At 38.6% G+C, this 13,149-nt stretch overlaps 1 long non-coding RNA gene across 1 annotated transcript in view; it reads right to left on the bottom strand.

Annotated features, from left to right (window-relative positions):
• LOC107536951 (uncharacterized) overlaps positions 1-12,663 on the bottom strand; it is a 28,979-nt gene extending 16,316 nt beyond the window's left edge. The window contains exon 1 of the long non-coding RNA XR_001603184.2: positions 12,495-12,663. This is a non-coding gene — a long non-coding RNA (uncharacterized LOC107536951). The remainder of the gene's footprint in view (positions 1-12,494) is intronic.
• Between the last annotated feature and the right edge of the window lie 486 nt (positions 12,664-13,149).

The following is a 13,149-nucleotide window of genomic DNA, read 5'->3' as shown; positions in this document are numbered from 1 at the left end:
ATGATTTGCTCGAATCCAATTTCTTAAGACATTTTCCTTAGAACTTTGTTACAGTATTGTTTTCAATTTGGACCATGTGCATAGCTGTGGTCCTGGAATTTCCTTTGTTTCCCTCCCTGTTTAGGTCTACTCCTCAGATCCCCAGTCTCCCCATCCCTTATTTTTCTGACTTGTTTTTCTTGGAGAGAATGCTGGGAGACAAACTTTATGACTCCTTGCTTGTCTGATTTACTTATGCTTAATAGTTTGGCTGTTATAAACTTCTAGGTTCAAAATAATTTCCTCAGAACTTTGAGGGCATTGCTCCATAGTCTTCTAATTTACAGCTCTGACGTCTGATGCCATTTTGCAACTAACCTGTTTTTTTTTTCCTTCACAAAACCTTTGAAATCTATTCCTGTGTTTTTCTATTTCACAAGACGGTATCTAGACGTGAGCCCATTTTCATTTGTCCTGCCAGGACTCAGCGAGCCTGCTCCCTCAGAAGACTTCCGGCTTCCTTCTGTTCTGGGAGATGTTCCTCACTCGCTTCCTACATTGCATCTTCCCTCGAACTTTTCTGCTCTCACTTTAAGAGGAATTTTTGTTAAGGAAATAGGCCTGATGATCTTACAATGAAAACCAACAGTCCCCGCCCACAGTGCACTGTTCTTTTTTTTTCTGGCTTGTTTTTCTGGCAGTGGCCTCTCTCAGATTATCATTTGTTTTCTGATTACTCAATTTTAATAGCAAACTTTTTTAATGGCTACATCTTGAAACTCTGAGGGCACTAATTCAAATGTTTAAAGTTCTTTGCGCTTCCCTCATGTCTAGGATAGGGGTGGTAAACTTGTTCTGTAAAGGTTTTGCGGGCCACATATAGTCAGTTACATATTCTTCTTTATGGGTGGAACAGAAATCAAGGAAGAAGGGAGTTTTAAGAAAGAAATTGTAAAGTGTAATGAAAGTCGGAAAATGTCCAGTCTTGTGGCGACTAGGGGCATTACAGTTTTACAGTTCGAGTGTGGGGTAGGAACAGGTTCAGTGGGGTGCAGTTTGTGGTAGTTTGAATCAGAGGCAGAGCCAGGAGAGGTGCTTTTTTTGGATGATCAAACTTGAGCAAGTTTACAGACTGAGAGAAAGGAGCTAATAGAAAAGGGTGAAAAGAGGAATTTGAAGATAGGGAAAAGGAGGAATAACTGATGGGTCATATTTCTACAAAGATAGACTAGTGTGGATTCAAAGCCTGGGGCAGGTGTGTGTGTGCTTGTGCGTGTGTATTTATGTGTGTGTTGTGTATGTATTTGTGTGTATGCGTATTTGTGTGTGTGCACATTTGTATATGTGCATTTATGTGTGTGCGCATGTGTGTTCTTGCTAAGATGAGGTCATTATGTAAAGGCAGGTACAAATGTAGAGATACAGATGTAGAGAAATGTGAAGTAAGTGTAACAGGATAAAAAGCTGAGGATATTTTTAAGAGTTTCCATTATCAGTGATGTGGGAATCAAGGCCAACTGCTAAGTAAATTGAGACAACATTGCATTTTAAAGTGGACACACTGTTCTCAGTTGGCTTCTCAGAGACAGACTTGCAACAGTTATGAGGCACTGAGTCAGCAGAGAGAAAAGGTTAATGGCTGGAGCTTTTAAAGTCAGATAACCGAGGATCAAAGCCTGGCTCTGTCACTATCTTGATGCCCTTAAGAAAATTACTTAAATTCTCTAAACATGGTGTTCTTATCTTTTAAAAGGAGACAATAGTGCTAGTGAGCTCATGAAGTTGTTCTGAATTAATACATACTGAGATACCTTTAACACATGCCACATGCCACTAAAGGTGAATGGCTGCTAATACTTATTACTAGTATATAGTGCAATTCTTAGTTAAGAAAAAAATTTTGGTATAAACCTGAAATCTGCCCAAAGGAGGGCAGGAAAATAGGGGGAAAGGAATAAAAAATAGAAATAAAATGATCTAAAACTCCAACTAATAGGCAAAGATTTCAGACTGAATAAAAAATCAAGACCAAAGTGTACATCATCTATAATAAAGGCATTTAAATGTAAAAACACAGATGGGTTAAAGTAAAAGATGAAAAATACCTACCATGAAAATTAATCATGAGAAAGCTAGAGTGGCTGTATTAACATCAAGTAGATTTCAGGACAAGGAGTATTTCCATAAATAAAAAGGACATTTCATAAAGATAAAAGAGGCATACATCAAATTTAATCCTAAATGTTGAGGCCTCTAGTAACAAAGCTTCAAAAACATGAACCTGAAAATGACAGAGCTGAAAAGAGCAATAGGAGAAGCAGACAAATCCATAATTGTGTTTGAAAATTTGATAGAAAATTGGGAAGGACATGAACATTATCAATCAACCTGACCTCACTGATAATTATGCAAAACATTCCTTCCCAGGGCACAGGAACACTGACCATTGTAGGCATATAGTGGCATAAAAAAAGTCGATATATTTAAAAATACTGAAATTATACAGAATATGTACTCTGACCACAATGAAATTAAATTAGAAATCTAATAGAAATCTTTCTGTTAATTGCTAAATAACTAAATGCTTGAAAATTAAGCAATTCACTCCTAAATAATCCAGTAATTCTAATAAAGGTAATATAAGGAAATAACACACTTTTAAATAACCCATGAGTCAAAGAAAAATCACAAAGAACATTAGAAAATATTTTTAATTCAATGAATAGGAAAACACACCATACCAAAATTTTGTAAGATAAAGCTAAAGAAGTGCTTAGGAAAAAATTCATACCTTCAGCTTCTTACATTTAAAAAGATGGAAGGTTTAAATATAATGATCTCAGCATACACCTTTAAAAGCCAGAAAAATAAGAGCATTTTAAATTCAAAGTAAATAGATGGAAGAAAATAATGATGATAAAAGTAGGAATCAAAGAAATAGAAAATGGACAAGTAGAGAAATCAATGAAACCAAAGGTGTTTCTTTGAGAAGACCAACAAAATGGATAAACCTTTAGCTAATTAAAAAGAGAAAACAAAAATAATCAGTATCAGGAATGAACAGATCCTAAAGAGAATGGTATGAATCCATTTATTCCAATAAATTCTAATTTAGATGACATGGTCCAATTCCATAAAATTTGAAAATTATCAAAATAGACACAAGAAGAAATAAAAAATAAAAATAGCTTTATATCTGTTAAGGATATTTGTAATTTTAAATTTTTCCACAAAGAAAACCCAAGGGCAAGTGGCTTTCCTGGTGAATAGTATTAAAACTTTAAGGAAGAAGTAATATCAATCTTACAGTCTTTCAGAAACAGAGGAGGAAAGATTTCACAACTAATTTTATGAGTCCAGCATTACCCTGATACAAACACCAGATAAAATATTACAAGAAGCCCTGGCCAGTGAGACTAGGTTGAAATGTCCAGTACACCAAAAGATGGCAGGTTCTATTCCCAGTTAGGGCACAGACCCAGCTGTGGATTCAATCCCCAGTCAGGGTGCCTGAGGAAGTCAACTTACTCATGTTTCTCTCTCTCATCAATGTTTCTCTCCCTCCCTCCCTCCCTCCCTTGTCCCTTCCTCTAAGGTCAATTTAAAAAAAAATTACAAGCCAATACCCTTTAACCAAATATTAGCAATTTAAATCCAGCAATATATAAAATCAGTAATATACCAAAACCAAGTGAAGTTTAACATTTGGTTTAACATCTGAAAATCTGAGAAAAAAATAAAAACACATAATCATCTCAACAGAAGCAGCTGCTTTTGGTGAAATTCAACTCTCAATGTTGATTTAAAAACAATTCTCAGCAAACTAGGAATAGAAGGGTATTTCCTTAACCTGAGAAAGGACATTTACAAAAGATTTAAGCTAACATCATGCTTAATGGTAACAGAATGAAAGTTTTCCCCCTAAGGTTGAAACAAGGCAAGGATGTCTGCTTTCACTGTATTCAATATTGTATTAGAGGTCTTATCCACTGCAATACGACAGGAAAAAAGAAATAAAAGACATACAGATGAAAGAGAAAGAAGTAAAATAAGTCTTTATTCACACATGACATGATTATAGAGGTGTAGAACCTATCAAGAAATCTATAAAAATTCCACAGAATAAGCCAATTTAGCATAGTCACAGGATGTGAGGTCACTAAACAAAAGAACAATTGTATTTCTACATTCTAGCAACAAAAAATTGGAAAATGAAATTTAAGAGCACAATTCCATTCACAGTAATATCCAGAAACTTATGAAATACCTAGAATATCAATTACAAATTATGGGGAAAAAACATGTACACTTAAAACTATGAAGCATTGCTGAAAAAAATTTAGAGATGACTAAAACAAATGGAGAACTGTATTACGTTATTGGAAAACTCAATATTGCTAAGATGTCAGGTTTCTCCAAACTGATACATACATTCAACCCGATGCTCACCAAAATTCCAGGAGGCTTTTTCCTTTATAGAAAAATTAAAAGCTGTCCTATATGGATATGTACATGGAAATTCAAAGAGTCAGAGCAATTTTTAAAAGAATGGTTGGAGAACTTACTTTACCTAATTTCAGGACTTATTATAAAGCTATAGTAATGAAGAAATTGTGGTATTCATGAAATGATAGACATAGAGATTAACTGAATGGAATAGGGAGAACCAATATATATCCCCATATATACAGCCAAGTTATTGTCAACAAATATGCCAAGGTTCTTTAAGGGGTTAAAAAGAAAAAGTCTTTTCATCAAACAGCTATCATAAGGGGGGGGATGAACATTGATTCTTATCTCACACCATCTACAAAAATTTAATTTGATAATAGGACTAATTGTAGAAGCTAAAACCATAGATCTTCTAGAAGAAAACATAGGAGAAAAAATCTTTATGATGTTGAAATATGCAAAGATGTTTTTAGAACACAAAAGCATAAAGGGAATATTGATAAATTGGATTTTCATTAAATTTAGAGCTCGCTTTTTGAAAGATACTAAAAAGTAAAAAGGCAAACAGTGGGAGAAAATATTTGTAATACATCAAAGTATTTGCATCCAGAATGTTTAAAGGACACTTAGAATTCAATAAGAAGAAAACCAATAAGCCATTTCTAAAAACAGGACAAAGTTTGAACACACCTGAAAAAGATATGTGAATAGTTATTAGGCACATAAAAAGATCAACCTCTCAAGGCGATCACAATGAGATACCATTACACAGCTATCAATTTTTGAAATTGAAAAGACTGATAATACCAAGTGTTGACAAGGATGTGGAGCTAATGTTGATGGAAATGTATAATAGTACAATCACTCTAGAAAAGTGTTTTGACAGTTTCTTCCTAAAGGTAAACATACACCATCTACCATATGACCCAGCCATTCCATGCTAGGTATTTACCCAAAAGAAATGAAAGCATATATCCACACGACTTGGTTTTGCTTTACTGGCAACAAACAAAATACTGGAAACAATCCAAATGTCCTCCAAGTGAATAGGTAAATAGATTGTGATTGATCCATAAGCTGAAATAAGCTGGTATCAGCAATAAAAACGAACTAGCAGTACACAAAGCATGGGTGTCGCAAAAAAATTATACCAGGAGAAAATTCAAATACAAAACATGAGTACAACTGACTATACACTATGTGATCTCATGTATATAAAATTCTGTAATATGAAAAACCAATCTGTAGTGACAGAAAGCAGATCAGTGGCTACCTGGATTTAGGGATGGGGTTAACTACAAAGAGACACAACATTGGAATGAAAATGTTTTCTATCCTGACTGGGATGTTGGTTTCATTGGTGTATACATTTGTCAAACTGTATACTCATCATACTCATCAAACTCATCATACTGTACACCTTAGATGGTATATTTATTTTATACAAACTGACCTTGATAAAATTGATTTAAAAAGGTAAAAGTTACAAGAAAAAAGAAAAAGAATGGGCACTTTTAAATGGTTCTACTTGAAGAAACTAAAAGGCAAGAGAACATTGGCTATGAATCAAGGCATTTTATCTTATTTGGAATCATGGTGACTGTGATCTTTCTTAACATTCCTATCTTGGTCCTAAACTTTTCTTTTTATCAGTAACAGACAAAGGCCAGATTAACTGATGACTAATGCTACCATGTAACCGTCATAATATATTAATGCCATCTATGTCTGAATTTAAGCACTTGTTTGAAGATCTTTTGTCTCACCCTTAGTCTTTGCTACAGTCTTCTCTGTCATAATTTGACCAAAGTTTGGATACACTTGCCTACTGCTAACTTCTGTGCTGCACAGAACCATTGTGAAATCCACTGCACCCCCTCTGGGTTATAATCATGAGTTACAAATGTTGAAGTGGCTTCATGTTGATTTCAGTGTCCCCTCCCCCCCCCCCCCCCCCCCGTGTCTTCCACTAAGGCTCTGGTTAACTATATTTCATTTCTTAAACAAGCATAAGCCCTAGTTAACACCACCTCAGGCCCCAGGCTTCACAGACACCAACCAGGTGATTGTGTAATTGGAAACATGAGCACAACTGAAATTACAGAATTTCTCATGCTACAAAAGACTTGAAACTATTGCTTTAATCTGCTCTCTAAGAAAGTAAAAGTTTTGGTTCTCTTTTTGAGAGGGATCCTTTTTCATAACCTTCTAAAAGGAAGACAACCATGGTTTAAGTATTTCAAGGAATTATCAGAGGTGTGCATAAGACATTAGTATAAAAGATGTTCTCAATGGCATTATTTTAATTAACAAAGAAGTGTAAGCAGTCTAAATGTCCTAAAGGAGAGGGCTGACTTTTTAAAAATTATTGTATGATAGTCTTTTTTGTATTTTTTTTACTTCATTTTTCAATTACAGTTGACATACAATATTATTAGTTTTAGGTGTACAACATAGTGCTTAGCACTATTTATAAGGTATATGGGTACCTTATAAAGTGATCATCCGATAAGTCTCATACTCATCTGACACCAAACATAGTTATTACAATATTACTGACTATATTCCCTGTGCTATACTTTACGTTCCCATGACTACTTTTATAACTGGCAAGTTTACTTCTTAATTGTATGATGGAAGTCTTGCTTCTTTTTCCCTGCTTGTCAGTATATATTTCACTTGAAAGCTTACTGTTTTCTATTTTTCTGACATGGTATTCATTAATACTAGTCTTACACTTATCAGCCATGATTTACTTGCCTTTTGTCATTAATGGACCAGCTTGGCCATTGGGAGCATTCTCAGGTTAGCTCCTGTGTACCTATGACAAGCTCATCCTTGTTTTCTTAGCCTATCCTTACTTTCTCGCTCCACAAGAAGCTCCAGGCTCATCTTGTATTTTCCAGCGCAGCCTTGGAATCAACAGTAATCCAAGGAGCCTGTTTCCTTTTATTGGAGAGCAGTATTTAGAATCCATGATCTGGATCATTGCTGCTTCTAGACCCTCTGCAACCAGTTAGGAGACAAATGTGTGTCTAACCTGGGTATACACCCCTCCCTCCCTCCCTTCCCTTCTCTCTCTCTCTGCCTCCCTTCCCTTCCCTTCCCTTCCCTTCCCTTCCCTTCCCTTCCCTTCCCTTCCCTTCCCTTCCCTTCCCTTCCCTCCCCTCCCCTCCCCTCCCCTCCCCTCCCCTCCCCTCCCCTCCCCTCCCCTCCCCTCCCCTCCCCTCCCCTCCCCTCCCCTCCCCTTCCCTTCCTTTCCTCCCTTCTCTTCCTCCCCGCTTCCCTTCCTCCCCTCCCCCCTCCCCTCCTTCCTTTTAAACAAACACACAGAGTTCCAGTATCACGTGATTCACACCTTTCCCTTTTCCTTACTTGTACCTTTTCTTCTGCAGTGAGAAATCTGCAAATTATCATTACCTGCAAAATATCTACTTATTTGTTCAACGCTAGTAGACATGGTTTCAGAACTACTAACCCATACCCCCATGTAAACAAATTTACCAACTAGAGGACAGTGTTCACATAGCTTCCTGTCTTTGGCCCCAGAGTACCCAGTCAAAACACAAAGTTACTACGTGCAACTCCCTTCTCTCCCTTATCTTTCAATGCGGTAATGTGATCCATTCCTTATCTCTGTCACAAACTACACTTTATCTGGTGTTGGAGTAGAGCTCTATGGATACCCTAGACCGCCAGAAAGGTAAGCAAGTGGGTCCTAGAGCAAATTAAGCCTGAAAATTTGCTAAAGGCAAAAATGACAAAACTGAAGCTGTCCTACCTACTTCAGCCACACCATGAGAAGACTGGGTTCTTTGGAAAAGACAGTAATGCTGGGAAAAAAGACAAGGTAGCAGGAAAAGAGAAAGACCCCATATGAGATGGAGTGACTCCATAGAAGAAGCCATAGGCATGAGTCTACAAGAGCTGAGCAGGGCAACCGAGGACAGGACACTGTGGACATCACTCATTCAGAATCGCCAGGAGTCAATTCAAGGGCATATAACAACAACATTCTATCTTAGGTCCACCCCTAACCCCTACGTCGTGGTTGATTTTTTTTCAATTAACATACAATAAAATTTAGTCTTTGTAGTATACATTTTTATTAATTTGACAAATACTCAGAATCCCATATCCACCACCATGGTTCCTTACAGAACAGTTCATTCACCCCCAAAACTCTCTTGCTGACCCTTGTAGTCGACTGTTCCCCCACCCCCTAACCCCAGCAATCCTTACCGTTTTGCCTTTTTCCGAATGTCATATGCATGATATCACACATGTACCTTTTGGGGTCTGGTTTTCCTTACTTCACAAAATGCATTTAGAATTCATCCAGTTTGTTGCAAAAGTCAGCAGTGCACCTCTGTTGCTGCTGCGTGTGTTTCATCGTTCGGACATGCTGCCGTTCATTTAGCCAATTCACTGGTCACCGTGCATCTGAGCTGTTTCCAGTTTGGGGTGATTATGAGTAAAGCTGCTATAAACATCATGTATAGGTTTCTATGTGAACATAAGTTTCCATTTCGGTTGGTTGAATATTAATTTTATTTTTAAGGCAAGTTGATTACAAAGACCATATGAAAAAAATAAGCAAGAATAGTTAGAAAAACCCTGAAAGAGGAAAGTGAGGGAGCTGGCCCTACAAATAAAACATCTGTAAGTTTCACAGTGTGGCACTGGAGCCCTGGCCAGTGTGTCTCAGTTGGTGGGAGCTTCATCCTGTACACCTAAAGGTTGGAGGTTTGACTGCCAGTCAGGGCACATACCTAGGTTGCAGGTTTGGTCCCTGGCTGGGGAGAATAAGACAGGAAACCAGCCCGGCCGGGCGTGGCTCAGCGGTTGAGCATTGACCTAGGATCCAGGCGATCAGTGTTCGATTCCCAGTCAGGGCACATGCCCGGGTCGCGGGCTCCATCCCCAGTCGGGGGCATGCAGGAGGCGGCCTATCAATGACTCTCTCATCATTGATGCTTCTGTCTCTCTCTCTCTCTCTCCCTCTCCTTTCCTCTCTGAAATCAATAAAGATATATTTTAAAATAATAATAATAATAATACTCTCCATTTAAAAAAAAAAGGCAACCAATGTTTCTCTCTTACATTGAAATGGGGGTTCTAATTCAGCGGGTCCATGGTAGGCCTGAGACTACATTTCTAACAAGCTCCCAAGCTAAGCCAATCCAATGCTGCAGTCCCACACTTCACAATAAGCGATGAGTCTAGTACTGCTTATGAAGCATATTACCTGGGAAATGAGCCTGATCTACTCAAGCCTCTTGATCAAACTACCAGTTTACTGGAGTAAAGGAAAAGATAACTGTTCAATAAATCAATCAGGTCAGTCCAACAAGTGGGGTATTGTATAGGACAAGTGATCCAGTTCCCCCCAACAAATAAGTGGTATGCAAAATAGGGGAGAGGACTTACGATGTATCATCAAAGGTAATGTACAGACCTCGCTGAATCTGATTTGAGCAAACCAGCTATAAAAAGGTGTTTTTGAGACAAGTGGGGAAATGTGAACATAGACTAGAAACTATCTACTAAGGAATTATTAGGTTTTGTTTTTACATTACATGAAATGATGGCATTGTTGTTACGTTTTTAAAAAGTACATGAAAAATATGATGTCTGAGGTTCGTTTTATAATATTCAAGCAAAAATCCAAAGCAAAACACACAAGTGAGGAGGGGGAATAAATCATAGTAATTAACAGGATTCATTGTATTATTCTACTTTATTTGCAATTTTCTTCAAAAATTTTGTATAAAACAAATTGAAAATAAAAAATTACAACTATTCAATATTACTATTTTCACTCACCAATTCTCAAGAAAAATTGTAACTCAGAGCAAAAGGGTGGAAAAAAGGCACAGACTGCTTGCTAGACTGCTCAACTCACTTTTACCTCCTACCAACTATTACTTTAATTCAGATACTGAGCCCATATATAAGTTACCAGACCCCCCTAGTGGCACAAGCCTTCAGGGAATATGCATTCCCAGCTTTGGAGCTTTACAGTTATTTCAGATACAAAAAGGCCCTTGCCTTTAAATTGTGAACTTGTTATTGTTCATTATTACCAAAGCAATGTCTAAGTTTTACTCAACTCTGCTAAGTAACTGAAGCAAATTTCTGTATTGCTTACTGCCCTCATTGCTTTATTTTAAAAAAACAGCCCCCCCCACCCAGCCCCCAAAAAATTCAGAAGACATGGAATCATTCATTGTGTTTGGTTTTCCATTCTTCCCTTCAATCAGAAATAGATCAGACCTGCCCATATCAAGGATTCAACAATAAAAATAAACAATAAAAAACCACCATATTACTTTATCATACTCTATAAAAATGTTGTATAATGTTTGCTTTCATTTTCAGTCTTCCACTTTCCATTTCTTAAACTCTGTTCTATTATTGACACAAACTACTTTTAGTCTTTAATGAGGTTATAATATTAAAAAGAGAAGATTGTACACAAAGCAGGTACTCTAAGTTGTACACAACAGAAATGGGCATTGACTGTTCTAAGCAGAATAACAACATTCTGAAAAGACTTTGAGTAGCTCACAGAATGTCCAAAAAGGATGCAGAACAATGCCAGGTAACAGCAGACATAAGAGAACAGTGAGGACCACAGCTAAAAACATACTACAAACCCAAATTGGTGAAGACCTTGGGAGTTCCAGTACTTCACCGCTGCCTCCAGAAATTCCATTTTGCTAAGGCTGCAGCCACTGTCGTCACCAAACACCAGATTCTAAGGGGTACAGCTTCTTTGCAATCACTAGCTCTTGATTCAGTCTAACAGGCTGAACTCTGGCCAAGTTCAGACCCTAGCTGCTAGGAAGGCTAGGAAAGTGATGATCTGGTTTTTTTAGTTTCTACCAGGGGCTCTGTCTACCATGCATATTCACAAAGGGAGGAATTCTCCCAAATAAGAAAGAGCTTCAGGTGGAAAAGACAATTAAAAGGGTTTTTTTTGTTTCTATACTCAAGACTATTGGGTAGTTTCTTATCATTAGAATATTCAGGAGAAAATGAAATATTTTAGAATTTCTCCAATTACCTCTGAATTTAACACTCTACTTCAGAGGGGCAACTGAGGCTCAGATAACACTTTCACATATTGGACCATATGCTAACAAATTGTTCATAAACTACTTCACAGTGAAAGTAGACACAGCCCCCAGATTCATTATTTTCTCTTTTCTACGGTGTTCCTCAATTGTGCATCACTTCACCTAAGCGGAATTCTGCTGTTTAAACACTTGCCCCATCTGAACAACAACAAACAAATCCACAAAGATCCTGAAAACCTAAGCCAGATATCACCAAATGTACTCTTTAGTAAGAGCAGATTTCTGCCCCGAACAACAGAACAAAACCCAACAAGTCTTGGCTCTCTCTCAGAGCCCAGTTGCTCCCATTTTACTCGTAGCATTCAGCTTCGTGACTTTTTCCAGCTTATTATATATTAGACGCTGGAGGAGAAGGAAAGGAAAGCTGGACAGGAAGCAATGACAACAGGAAGAAGACAAAAATCTACAAAAAGCAAATAAATACAAGAACTAAGAAAAAAGAGACAATAGAGTGCCAGGACCAGGAAGGAGAAGCAGGGCATCCCTCTAAGGATGGAAACAGACGAGGTTAAGGGTGACTGTGGTCAGAGCACTGGGCAGCGGGAGAAAAGAGAAAGAGAAGAACCAGAGAGCCTCTAAGCAAACCAAGGAAAGTGACCTTACTGGCAGGCAATAGGAAGTGAGTGAGAGAGGTACTTTAGGAAGGTTCTAGAAACAGAGAGACTGTGATTTCCTTTTCTCTGTAATGTATGGATTATATGGAATGGACTAGTGTTTCTGAACTTTTTTGATAAATGCCACTCTCATTCCTATACATTCTTCAAGCGGGTGCCAAAGCTGGGGTCACTGTAACATTTGAACCTCTTCCAACTAAGATTTTGTCTAGCTTTAAATTCTGTACCTTGTGTTGTTTAAAAAAGACTTTTGTTTTGTTTTCAAACATGAATTGTAATATGCAAAAAAAGTGTTCAAACATCTCACCTCCTTTCTAACCTTCACTTCCATCCTCCGTGAGAACAGTGAAGTAGAGGAACCCCAAAGTTAAAAATGCCAGGATTTCGAGTACTATCTAACCCCACAAAAAAAGATTCCTGTGGAAATCCTCACTCCCCTCGGGAGGGACGAGTCATCTTCCGACCGTCGAGGATGCCCCATAACATTCACTGTTACTAGGAGTGATGTCTCCACTGCCGCGGCCCCCTCAGCACTTCTCCGGGTTCAAACTCGTCTTAACCTTTGGCAGCCGCCCAGCTGGTTCCTAAGAGACCCCACTTCCCAGGTACCAGGGAAAAAGGACCCCTTTTCGCCCGACTGCGGACCGCACGCCCCGCCTCCCGCGGCCTCACCTGCAGGCTTCCCAGGTACCGCCTCCTCTATCCCGAGCCACCGCCCACTTTCCGCCTCCTGCCGCGGATAACTAGGCCAGGGATTTTGGAGCCGGGCCCAAGTCACGTGACACCACGGTCACGTGCCAGGCGGGGTCATGCACCCAATTCCAGGTCAAGAGCAAAACCAGCGCCGGGCGCGGGGAGGACACCGCACTCGCGCGCACACGCGCACTCTCGCGAGATCTGTGAGGTCACGTGACGGCGTGGGTGCGGCGCGGCTTCACGTGACGGGCGCAGCGGGCCTCGGG

Source organism: Miniopterus natalensis, chromosome 2, assembly GCF_054644295.1.
Source record: "Miniopterus natalensis isolate mMinNat1 chromosome 2, mMinNat1.hap1, whole genome shotgun sequence".
Taxonomy (NCBI): Eukaryota; Metazoa; Chordata; class Mammalia; order Chiroptera; family Miniopteridae; genus Miniopterus; species Miniopterus natalensis.
The sequence above is the reverse complement of the archived record's forward strand: the minus strand, read 5'-3'. Positions and strand labels throughout refer to the sequence as shown.